At 40.5% G+C, this 13,556-nt stretch overlaps 1 long non-coding RNA gene across 1 annotated transcript in view; it reads left to right on the top strand.

The window, feature by feature from the left end:
* Positions 1-271: 271 nt before the first annotated feature.
* Positions 272-13,556, top strand: part of LOC123370494 — a 56,242-nt gene continuing 42,957 nt past the window's right edge. Inside the window, exon 1 of the long non-coding RNA XR_006579432.1 lies at positions 272-366. This is a non-coding gene — a long non-coding RNA (uncharacterized LOC123370494). The remainder of the gene's footprint in view (positions 367-13,556) is intronic.

Raw genomic sequence — 13,556 nt, 5'->3', positions numbered from 1 at the left:
CAGTCGGAACATAAATAATTAGGATGTAGCAACAAAAATCCATGTGGACTGCAACATGAGGGAAAGTAGCATTCACACATTTTTTGCTTTAATTCTTGAATGCTTCCGAGTTTAATGCTTGGCTGATCTGTAATAAATGTATTTAATGTAGTTATGTTCTAGGATTCAAAACTTGCTGCATCACAATATGGTGCAAGATTGTGAAGAAAGAATTCAGTAGCACTATGATAATACACTGAATACTTACAAATGTATTCTTTACTTCTCAGATTTTGAGGTGAGAAGGGACCAATGTGATCATCTAGTCTGACATTCTGCATAACACAGGCCATAGAATTTCACCTAGTAACTTCTGCAACAAGTCCAGTAAGTTCTTGTTGTTGTTATTATTGAACTAGAATATATTTTTTAGAAAGTCTGCCAAGTTTAATGTTATACTACAAGTGCTGGAGAATCCACCACATCGTTTAGTAAGTAGTTCCCATGCCTAATTACCCTCACTGTTAAAAAATGCACAGCTATTCAATTCACGTAAAAGTTGAAGAACAATATATAGAGGGAGGGATAGCTCAGTGGTTTGAGCATTGGTCTGCTAACTGCAGCGTTGTGAATTCAATCCTTGAGGGGGCCATTTGGGGATTGATCCTGCTTTGAGCAGCGGGTTGGGCTAGATGATCTCAAGGTCCCTTCCAACCCCAATAATCTATGAGATTTAGACCTGCTGAGTGGTTAAATTGGACAATACTACAATTGATGAATCTTGGTACCTTCTTAACCAAGTTCTCTGTTGGTACAACTCCATTGACATTAATAGTGTTATTCTAGCAAAGAATGTGACTCTCAGGCATTTACCCTTGGAATAAGAAAAATTATACAAGTAATTTCTCAGAGGCTAAAATTAGGTTTTGATTTTTAATTTAAAAACTAATGAAACATTTTTGACATTTCTCTGCCCTATGTAATTATTGTTTTAGAGTATTATATTCCGAACAGTTCACAGAGTATTAATGGTAATATTTCAGAGAAAAGCCAATGATCATTAGAGCAGAGAGAGAAGCTTGAACAAAAGGAATCATTTACCAGGTCTTATGAATGGTACATCCAGATACAATGAGGATCCTGCTTCCCCTCCCCCCATCAGATGATTAACTCATTTTTAAATAATGGACTACAGTTCTTCTCTAGTCAATTTTTGCCACTAACGTGGAAGTTCAAACAAAATATTCTTTGGAAAGATGAATGTAGAAATCAAAATGATCATGTAGTATCCCTGGATTATTTAAACATTCTCATATGATAAATATTTGAGATACTGGAATAATATAGAAATTCCTTAGGTTGTAAAGGGAAATACAAATCATGTAAATGGAAGAGAAGTTGCATTGAGTTTCTTCAGATAAATACTCCCTATAATTCTTATGTCAATGTAACACTTGGCAAAACACTATGCAAGAGGTGTACATATGCACAGTGGTGAGCTGGAGCCGGTTCCCACCCGTTCCCAAGAACCGGTTGCTAAAATTAGATCTCTGTGGAGAACCGGTTGTTAAAGGGCCAGAGGGTGGGCAAAGAACTCCGGTTCACGGGCCGGACCATCCTGATGCTCCCAGGATTCCCAGCTGGGGAGGCTGAGGCTCCCCGGGCCCCTCCCCAACTTCACCCCAGCTGCAGCGTGGCCAGCCGCCAGCACCAGCTGGGCAACTCAGCTGAGCTCGGGAGTCGTCCTGCTGCTGCTTTTTGAGTGGCCTGGGGGCGCTGCTGCAAGCTCCAGGGCTGGCCAGAGGGTGGGGGGAGGGGGCAAGTGGGGCAATTGGCCCAGGCCCTGCAGGGGCCCTCGGCCCCACAAGTATGTCTCCCCCCCCGCCCCCCTTAAATCAGAATTTTTTATAGGGAACCGGTTGTTAAGATTTTGGCAGCTCATCACTGCATATGCATCAAATCTTGTGTATTATTAGCTTAAAATGTATCCAGGAAAATACCACTTTAGTGTATTAGGAGACTGCTCAAGCATTGGCAGTAGTCTGTAGCTGCCATTAAAGCTTTGTTTACAACTCTCAGTGCTGCAAAGGAGGACTGAACTGTAAATTAACTACAAGCTAGTTAAACAGTAAGGGCTAAATCATTGCTTCTGTAGCCAGAGGTGCACCTGGGTGATGGTGCAGCATCTGAGCAGTAGTGCCTGGAGGCATTATACCTGCAGGAAGCAAAGGGAGGCGTGATGTCTCCCGAGAAAGGGAGCATGCTCTGAAGTGGCACTTACTGTGCCTTTATAAAAGTGCATCCACACTGAGTGCTGGTCTTCCGGTGCATGGATGTACATGCCTGAACATGCAACACAACATCACAGAATTTTAGATGGGAAACCTGTGTTTCAAATGAATAATCTGATCTCACAGTCCTTATTCAGGCAAAAATAAAAATTTCCACTGAATTCAATGAGAGATTTGCCTCAGGCAGGACTTCTGGACTTGGCTCATAATTAGTAGCACTTTCCTACCAAAGCTTTTATAGAAGATACTAATTCTGTCTTCTTATTCCCAGCAAATGTACTAACATGTGAGAAGAAAGTACTATAGAATGGATGTTTTTTTTTCTGTTGAAGTAATAACTATACCCCTCCAATTTTTTAAACTTTCTTGGTATAAAATATTTCTGATCTTGGGCATGGTCAGCTCAATTCCCAGGCAGAGAAATTTGAGTCCATTCTGCTTGTTGTCATTAGAAGCTAATGATTTTTTAAAAAAACCCTGACCCAATCTATCTCCAAACACTATCAAACTGGGCAGATGTATCTAGTTGGGCCCCACAGGAGTCTGTTCTGGTCCGATATTGTTCAATATATCCATTAATGACTTGGATAATGGAGTGAAGAGTATTCTTATAACTTTGGAGGACAGGATCTGAATTCAAAGGGACCCTGACAAATTGGTCTGAAATCAACAAGATGAAATTGAGTAAAGACAAGTGCAAGTACTGTTACACTTACCTTGTCTACACTAGCAGCAGGGTATAGGGAGCTTGAAGCCACATGCTACAGTGAAAAGCAGGTTGCATGCACACTGCGGTGTGTAGCTACATATGTCAGTGAAAGGCTCTGGTAATGGGAAGACGATGGAGAAAGACTCCAGTCTCCTGGCCTTGTTGAAGTCCTGCCCGTTCCCTCACAGGTGAACCTTCTTCTAATTAGCTTCCTCTAGCTTTACTCTCTTCACCTCCTTCCCTAACTGGCTGATTGGCCTAATTCAGCCCTCTCAGAGCCAGTGTGGGAAGTATGTCCCGTCACATATGTTAAGGGTTGTTATAAAGAGTACAGTGATTAGTCGTTTTCCACGTGCACTGAAGGTTGTGCAAGAAGTAATCAGCTTAGTTTTCAGCCCGGGAGATTTAGGTCAGAAATTAGGAAAAGCTTTCTAAGTATATGGATAGTTAAATTCTGGAATAGATTACCAAGAGAGGTAATAGAATCCCAACCATCTGAGATTTTCAAGAACAGTTTGGATAAACACCTGTCAGGGATGGTCTAGGTATACTTGGTCCTGCCTCAGTTGGATGGATTAGATGATTTCTTGAGGTCCCTTCCAACCCTACATTTCTACCATTCTACGTTTTCACAGGTTTCAGAGTGGTAGCCATGTTAGTCTGTATCAGCAAAAACAATGATGAGTCCTTGTGGCACCTTAGAGACTAACACATTTATTTGGGCATAAGCTTTCGTGGGCTAAAACCCACTTCATCAGATGCATGGAGTGAAAAATACAATAAGCAGTATAAATATTATAGCACATGACAAATGGGAGTTGCCTTACCAAGTGGGGGGGTCAGTGCTAATGAGGCCAATTCAATTAAGGTGGAAGTGGCCTGTTCTCAATAGTTGACAATAAGGGGTGAATATCAAGAGAGGGAAAATTACTTTTGTAGTGCTAATGAGGCCAATGCAATCAAGGTGGATGTCGCCCATTTCCAACAGTTGACAAGGTGTGAGTATCATCAGAGGGAAAATTACTTTTTGTAGTGACCCAGCCACTCCCAGTCTTTATTCAGGCCTAATTTAATGGTGTTCAGTTTGAAAATTAATTCCAGTTCTTCAGTTTCCCATTGAAGTCTGTTTTTGAAGTTTTTTTGTTGAAGAATTGCCACTTTTAAGTCTCTTATTGAGTGTCCAGGGAGATTGAAGTGCTCTCTTACTGGTTTTGGAATGTTACAATTCTTGATGTCTGATTTGTGTCCATTTATTTTTTTGTGTAGAGACTGTCCGGTTTGTCCAATGTACATGGCAGAGGGGCATTGCTGACACATGATGGCATATATCACATTGGTAGATGTGCAGGTAAACGAGTCCCTGATGGCATGGCTCATGTGGTTAGGTCCTATGATGGTGTCCCTTGAATAGATATGCGGACAGAGTTGGCAATGAGGTTTCTTTCAGGGATTGGTTCTTGGGTTAATGTTTTTGTTGTGTGGTGTGTAGTTGCTGGTGAGCATTTGCTTCAGGTTGGGGGGCTGGAAGAATTGCCTTTAAAGGCAAAGTCATTCTTCACAGCATCAGAGAGGCTGAGTTTTTGGAATAGATTCTTTTGGAATGAACCAGACTCAGTACTGGAATGGCCTCTGATTCAATGTTGATTCAATTAGTCAAATTATCCACCCTGCTCCTGAGCCTTCAGAAGCTCTTGTGTTGCCAAGTCCTTGCAATTTTCCACCTTTGTGCATCCCATTCTATACTTTTCACTTGTTGCCAAAGGGGAAATAGTCCCTGTAATTCCCCATAAATGTCATCTTTTAACATGATATTGCAAAGTGTGGGACTGAAGAAGGGAAGAAAGGAATGTGAATTAGCATGAAGCCATGGCAGTGCTTTTTACCAAAAAGATGTCTGCTCTTCTTGATATTGTTTTATCCCTGTGGAATTCCCAAGACGGAAGGGTGCAGTAAAGAAGGAGCACAAAACTTGAACCAAATTCTCAATACCAAGACTTGGCCTCAAACTGACAAAGTGGCCATCAGTTGCACACATGTAACTTTGTTCGTGTAAACACTGGCTTGCATACGTTTCAAGACCAACACCTGTGCATGGAGGTGATGGGCTCATTTGCATAAATTCCACCATATGCCAATGTTGATGCTCAAAAAAGTGAGCATTCAACGTTGAAAGCACATAAATGAGGCTTAATCCCACTTTGAAAATCTGACCCTTGAAACTTTGAATGTGGTTTTGCCACATGTTTGCAGTCATACTTTCTGTTCTTTTTACTTGAAGCACCTCTCATACTAAATTCCCTCTACGCTGCTCGGCTGCGCAGCAGCCTATTAAGTGCCATGCAGGTGCTCGGGGCTGCGGCAGGAAGAGATTCCTCTCCTCCAGCCCCAGCCCCAACCCAGCCCTGGCATGGACCTGCTGAGGCTGGGGGAGATGCACTTATCCCTCCCCACCAGCCCTGGAGCTGCCACAGCGGGGAGAGGTTCACCTCCCCCCGAGCCCAGGTGCTGCTGCAGGGAGACACAGCTGGGGGGAGTTCTCTCTCCCTCTTGTAGCCCTGAGGCAGCTTTCACCCCAAACCCCTCATCCCTGGGCCTACACCAGAGCCCGCACCCCTAGCCAGAGCCATCACCCTCACACCCCAACTCCCTGCCCCAGCCCTGAGCCCCTCATCCCCGGCTCCATCCCAGAGCCCACAACCCCAGCCGGAGCCCTCACACCCCTCCAACCCTCTGCCCTAGCCCTGAGCCCTCTCCCACACTTGAACCCCTCGGCCCCACCTCTGCCACATGAGTTTTGTTATGTGCAGCAATATGGAGGTGATGTGTCACACATCACCTCCACATTGGTGTACATAACAAAATTCATTCTGCACATCAGTGGGAAAAAATAGAGGGAACACTGCTGTCATACACACTGGAAATCCCAGGCAGAAAATATTTTATTGGCTGTAGGAATTTAACTAGCTCCTGTGATTACAAGAGAAATGAGTGAGAGGCTTCCAGGGGCACATTCTCTTCTGTATTGAAGTGAATACAGTCTCTACAGAGAAAGGAATTTGGCCCAAAGTTTTTTAAAGATGGAAACGGAAGGCCTGTTTCCTCCTTCCTTCCTTAGAACGAGAAAGGCAACAAACCGTACTGAAACAATGTCTTTGTACAGATTGCATTTTCACTACCTGCCCTACTTTACAATAACTTACCAGTTATTTTACATTTCCTTAAAGCTAACCAATTAGCATTCCCATTCTTTTTGAAGCTTCAATTCAAAAGCCCTACATAATGATTTTTAAGGCCATGGGTAATATCAGACTTAAAAAAACTGTATCTTAATGGTTATAACTTTCTGCAGGGTAGGCCAACAAGCTACAAAAAGAGATTTGCTTACTGCCTGATTCTTTACATCTTCTTCTGGTGGAACATCATACAATCTTCAAGTTTTTGATGATCAAAGCATATAGATTTGGGTATTGAGCTGGATTATGCAAATATCTGCTCTACAGTTTGTTAGCTCGATAAAAAGGATTCCTTTATGTTTGCAAAGACACGTTTTTTGTCAGATAAGTGTTGTGACACTGCACCCCATATTCATCATAGTAATATTATTATGATATGGTTGTGGCATAATTATGATGCATTTTGTACAAGATAAGTCTTGTGAGGAGTCACTGGAAAAATTATGATTTGCTGGATATGATTATCCTATTTGTATTCATGTATCATTTTTGTATCTGAAGTTATGAATATTGACTAGGGATCTGTATTTTAAATGGGCTTACTCTGGAAAATACCCACAGCCAGCCTTTCAGGTACAACAGTGAAGAAGCCAGATGGGGCTGATAGCCAATCAGCAAAGACAATGGACTGTGGAATAGCTTAACCTTCCTGTGTGTGTTTTGGCCAGTCTATAAGCAATGGGTGCTATAACATTGCAAGGTCATGTGATCAGACCACATGTCTCCAGATTCCATCTTGGGATGTCAGTAATTTTCCACAAACAGGTCCGGGAAGTTTTGAAACAAAGGGTTCTTACCATGTGCTAAAACTATATAAGGCAGGGAGTGACATCATCTGGGATTCTTCACTCCCCATGGAAACACCTGAGGAACAAAGACTGAACTGGGGGAGGTGCTGGGCCCTGGCTAAAGGGATTTCTAGCCTGTGTATGAAAGACCTGAGGATTTCAAGCTGCAAAGCAAGTGCAGCTGGTCCCATAAGAATCTGCAGCCCACCTGTGTCATCAGCTAGGGTGAGAATTTGCTAGTTCATATCCTATCTTCCTAGTGTTTTAGACTTAGTTTGTGTTTTGTTTATGTACTAGGTGATCTGCTTTGATCTGTTTGCTATCACTTATAATCACTTAAAATCTATCTTTTGTAGTTAATAAGCTTATTTTATGTTTTAATCCAAACCAGTGAACTTTGACTAAAGTGCGTGGGGGAAATCTCTGCTTGGCTACCACAAGTGTGCATTCCTCTCTTCACATTGAGGGAGAGGCGGGCTGGGTATTAAACCCATATACTGGCCAGATTTGACCAGGGCAGGACTGTACTGCTCTGGGATCCTAGGCTGCAAAGCTGGTGGTTAGAGAGCCTGTGTGTAACTGCAGCTGGGTGTGTCCCTACCTGTGTGAATGCTGGTGAAAGTGCTGGTTTGGAGGGCTTTGCAGCTCATCGCAGCAGCACAGTGTGAGAGGGAGCCCAGGCTGGTGGGTCAGAGGGCTTGGTAGTACCCCAGTTCCTCCAGGTGGCACCCCAGGGGGAACCCATCCCAAGCACGTGTAAGATTATATTAAAGTCATATCAGTATTTTCAGTTTTTCTACACCCTTCTCTACTTCTTTTCTAACAGATAGTCTCTTGTGATTTATTTACAGATGTAGGGCACATATGGAGTTAAAATAAAGAGGAGGAAATTCTGACCCTATTTTAAAACTTACAAAAATGTGTGACCCGATCATGTTCACATAGTAAATGTGTGGTATTAAATAAAAGGGTAGGGAAAATACTTGGGCAGATTGTTGTGTTGTTTCAGTTTTTGCTGCAGATAGATTGTCGATATGGCTTTAATTAGGAGAGATGGTGATAAATTAGTTACTAGGAAAACAAAGTCAAAGTTCAGAAAGGTTGGAGGAGATCCAGGGTAGAGAAGCAGATGAGAGAAGAATAAAGGAAAAAGAACATTTTTTTCTATTTCATTGGCTTCAATAATTAATATCGCTTCTATTGTATATGGGACAGCTACATGGGAAGGTGTAAAATTTGTGGAGATAAATAGTTTCTATGTAGTAAGCAGGTTTTAAAAACCTTTCTGTGAACCTGGCTTGATTTGGACTCTGTAATGAAAAGAGACAAACCTCTACTTGTTTTGGGTTTCATTTTGAAAGATCTGGAGTGCTCTGTTGTACAATTTATTGAGCCAAATTAGCATGAACGTATAACAGAGAGCAGAATTTGCCCTATCTTCTTAAGCTTCAAACTATTTAAATCAGAAACACAACTCATTAGGATGAGTTCATCAGGCAATTCTGTTGTAGTCTATGTGAATTCACAGGGGACATTAGTACAAAATTTAGTCCTGCATTCCTACAGTAGTCTGTTAACAAGAGAAATATGTGTAATAGATTAAATATATTATGCAGCTAGGGAATTACTCCTGGCAGGTAGGAGTACCTGTTAAGTAATTCTGTAGTCTACAAAATGAAATGTGCTTGTGTGAAAATCTTGCTGACTGGCTGTGTTCTTCTTCTCGGCTATTTGTATCTGCAAATGTGTGTGTATGTATGATTTACACACAAAAAAACTACATTAAAAGAATATTAAGGTTAAAAATTCAAGCACGCTAAAGTTAGGGAATATCAGAATTAAGTTTGCCTATGCAACCTTCATTTGGCCTCTTTGTGCATATGCAGTCTTTGGGCAGGTCTACACAGCAATTAAATGTCATCAGCTAACCCATGTCAGCTGACGCAGGCTTGTGAGGCTCGAGCTATAGGGCTGTTTATTTGTAGTGTAGATATTTAGGCTTGGGCTGGTGCCTGGGCTTTGAGGACCTCCCTCTCCTGGGGTCCCAGAGCCCAGGCTTCAGCCCAAGTCTGAATGTCCACACTGCATTTAAGTAGCTCTGTAGCCCAAGCCCTGTGAGTCCAACTCAGTGGACACAGGCCAGCCGCGGTGAGGTGCTAGAGCATCTTAGTGAAACAGATGCAAGACTTTGGGTTTTTAATATGAGCAAAATGTACTTTCCCCAACTGCATGATTGAAATATGACCATTTATATCAATGATATTGCCATTGTTAGACCATTGCAACAAATTTTATACAAAGAATTTCATATAAGGTGTCAATGGAAAAGTTAGGATTTGCTAAATAAGGTTATGCTGTTTAAATCCATGTATCATCACTGTATCTGAAATTATGAATATTGGCTGTATATCTGTGTATCAAATGTGTTTGTCACTGCCGTGATACTCATAAGGTAGTTTACATCTAGGCTAGACAGCTTTGTGTTGATGGCCTATCAAAGATACTTACCTCTGACAATGGGCCATAGAAGAAACTCATTCCACCCAGATGGCTCTTCCTGCTGATGCCTCTGCTTCCAAGGGGCCAATGGCTACCCCCTGTGAGCAAGCAAGCCCTGTAAGGACATGTGATATGCTCATGTGACCCTGGACTCCATCTTATGCCAGTAACTTTCCACAAACAGAGGCTGTGAGCTGTGTTTTGAACCAGTAAATTTCCAGGCACATGGAATAAAAGACCCCTGAAATGATTCTGTTTTACCTCTTTCCTGCCCTGATTCTCATGACTGTGGATTTACAAATAAAAGGAGCAGATTGAACTATGCACTGAGGACCTTCCAATCTTTTGGAAGTTACCAGAGAAACTTTACGACCTATCAGTCTATAACATTGCGGCTACAAATCAGACATAAGAATGTTTCAGCTATTGTATGTATATGATCTATTGACCATTTTAACTCTCTTCTTTTCTTAATAAACATTTAGATTTTAGTTACTGAAGGACTGGCAGCGGTGTGATTATTGGGTAAGATCTGAGTTACATATTGACCTGGCTATGTGGCTGATCTTTTGGGATTAGAAGAACCCTATCTGTGATTAAATTGGTTTTCAATAACCACTCATCATCAAGTTTAGTATCTGAGTAGTGAAATAAGGGCTGGAATGCTGAAGGAGACTGCATTTTTGACTTCTTAAAAAATGATATGGTGAGACTGAAGTTTACTTTTGTTTCTGTCTTGGTATAATCTAGTGACAGAATAACCACCAGTTTGAGGGTGAGTCTGCCCTATTTCTCAGCCGTTTGTCCTGAATTGGGTATTCTCAGCTGTGACCCACCGAGGCATGGCGACAATTCATTCCTCAAAATGGTGAACCATTTTTGTGGAAACTTTCCCAAAAAATCCCTCGTCTGGTAAAAACTGAAGTTCCTAAAGTGTTCAGGAATTGGGACTATCTAATATGGTGCTCATTAATGCCGTAATAGGGACTTCAGGTGATGAATATATGTTTCCGATCTTAAACACCACCTTCCCCACAGACAGCCCCTTTCTCCCAAAATAAATAAATGCCATATAATTCCATTTTTAAAACTACACCAAAAGTTGTGTGTGATTATGCAATGCACGCATCCACAAGCTTGACACTGCTTCAGGCATGTGTATTATGGTTTGGGTGACCAGATATCAAGTGTAAAAAATCAGGATGGGGGTGCGGGGTTATAGATGCCTATATAAGAAAAAGCCCCCAAAATCAGGACTGTCCCTATAAAATTGGGACATCTGGTCACCCTAATTAGGGTTGGAATAGGTCAGAAAATGGGGGGAAACTGAAATGTTGAAAAATTCTTTTGAAAAGAACTGAGTTTTCAGTACCACATTTTTTTAAATAGTTTTTTTATGCTTTTCCCCTATTATTTTGTCCTATGTCTCCCACTCCTCCCTTTTAGTTATTCATTTTTTTCAATTTTGCCATTGAAATGGGGGAAGGTAGGGGATAATTTAAAAGACAGTCTCTGTAAAATGGAAAAAATTGAAAAATTAAACATTTTTGTCTGAAAAATTTTGACCAGCACTAATTCTGACTAATGAATCTTTAAATGAGTGATTACATACTATTTCTCAAATAATACAATCTAGTGTACTTTTAAACCTTTGTTTAGAAAAAAACATTATTACTATATCAAGTATAAATACAGGCAAAAATGTATGCAGACAGAGGCAAATGAGGCTGCCATGTTCAAAAGTATCTTCGAACAAGCATATCTTCACTGCAGATAGTATTTATCATAATGGAATTTCCAGAGATTAGCACCCAAAGCTAAATATTTTTACGGCTTTGAAATATTATAAGTCTCAGGAAAATTCAGAAGTTAAAAGTAAAGGAAACAGGATCTCATTTTAACTGATTTTAACTTTTAGATGCACACCTTCCAGTATGATAAATCATCCAACATTTATGAAACTAGCACAAGTCTTTCAGAAGCAAAGTGGAACATACATTTAAGCTGAATATTTTGGATTTCTGATGGATCTAGCAATGTGTCTGTAGAACAAACCCATTAAAAGTAATTTAATGTGACATTCTTAGTACACCCAGGAAGAAGACAAAAATGCCCCTTCATTAACAATAATCCTCACCCTGTTCAAGCTACTGGAAAGGAGCTGTCTATGACTAGGTGTCTAGTCAGAAGTGGTCACTTTCTAGGTGTTGCTGATGTAGAGAGGCAGACTATGTATAATTATGAGATGGCTGTGAAACATCAGGCCTAAAATTTGCTCTTCCCTAGTGGTGCTGTGCTGTTTGTTCAAAATCCTCAGCCAAGGTATCTACAGAACATTTCCCCTAATTTTCCCCATAAACTCAACTTTATAACAGCAATAAAATATAGTAAGGAGCACATTTTGGAGGCTTTATTTACACTTTTCAAGAGGCTGAAAGCATTCAGCCCTTGGCCAAAGTCCTCAACACACCAGAGGTTTGTGGTTACCTCCTAGAAACACATTGTCTGCTATATCCTGTGTCTTAAATAAAACACAACCTGCGTGCAGGCTATAACTGGAGTACTCTAAGAAGGAATTATTGGTCACTTCACTAAAAAAAACCTTACCCATGGAATAGTTGGATGACAAGTTTAACAAAATGCTGCTACACACAAAAGTAATTTTTAATTTAAAATGGAAAGTATAACAGCTTATATTTCTATAGTTCCTTTCAACCCAAAGAATCCCCATAATTAAATTGTATAAAACAACTTCTCAAGTGCAAAGAACTGCGAGGTAAAGGGTAACAGCTGTTTCACACTGCACAGCAGCTCCACATAAGAGATCAGCACAGGGAGTGAAGAAAAATAAATCTACAGAAGTAATTTTAGGTAGGTTATAAGGTAATTTCCCAAGTTGGAGTTTGGCCAGAGCACTGCAGTTATTACCCTAAACTTGCGGGAAATGCCACAGGCTCTTTAATGAGCACAGGCGATCAAGACCCTTATTTTTATATCTTATACAAAAGTCAGTCTGTCCCATAGCACAGCATCCCCGGATGCTATGGCAACAGTACTGGTGAAGCAAGAATGCCACATAGCTAACATTTCTGTATTTTGGGGGTCCACCCTCAAACAAAAGATCCATTAACAAGAAGCTCTGTAGACTAAAATCACACAGTGTTGTTCCTCCACTGGAAGCAATAGTAACTGAATGAACAATTAAGATTGGAGAAGGATAATTGGTTATTTGAGTGATGCTAGTGGTTTAGGAAATTGAAAATTTCTTTTTTAGTGCCTTCCTAAATCTAGTGGGGCTCAGTTCCATGACACTTAGTTCGTTTCTAAAGCAGGCAGGTGCGGATACAAATTTAATGACTGAATAGCGAGTGGTCACATCAATAAAGAAGGCTACTACAGAAATAACAGTAACACATTATGAGTATGGATTGTAAGCAGGTTGTAAAGCTAATAGCTTCCTTATCTTCATTAATAATATAATAAAATAATAATAAATAGTAATAACTGAATTTATATACAATTTTCCACCTAAGGACCTCAAAGCACTTTACACAAGTTAATGTAAAGCTTCACATCCCTGGTAAGTAAATATTATTTCCATTTTACATAAGGGGAAATGAAAACACAGAGATAATATTATCATTAAGTGCTGTACTGGACCTTCAATCAAAAACTACAAACTAAAGTTGGACCAGAATAGTGGAGATGAAAAGAGGAAAAAAAGTAGTGTTTCTGGACTGAATTTCATTTTTCCAATCTGGCTTATTATTCCATTTGACAGTCATCAGAGAATGCTTGCCCAGACTTAGCTGTATGAGTTTAGCCATCACCAATTAGAAACAGAAGTGCTAACTCATTGTAATATTATAGTCTCCTTCTTCTTTATGTAGACCTTTATTGATGCATGATGGGTTGGGTTCATCCATGATGTAACTCTGTTGAGAGCAGTGGAGTCCCAGTAGAAAGAAATGTGACCTATTTTGACTATATCTTTGAAATATGTTTGTTGAGATGCAGTTGGGGGTGTGAGAACCACTGACTAAAGGTTTTTCTGTGC

This window comes from Mauremys mutica, chromosome 4 (assembly GCF_020497125.1).
Source record: "Mauremys mutica isolate MM-2020 ecotype Southern chromosome 4, ASM2049712v1, whole genome shotgun sequence".
NCBI lineage: Eukaryota > Metazoa > Chordata > Testudines > Geoemydidae > Mauremys > Mauremys mutica.
This window is presented reverse-complemented; position numbering and strand designations above follow the sequence as displayed.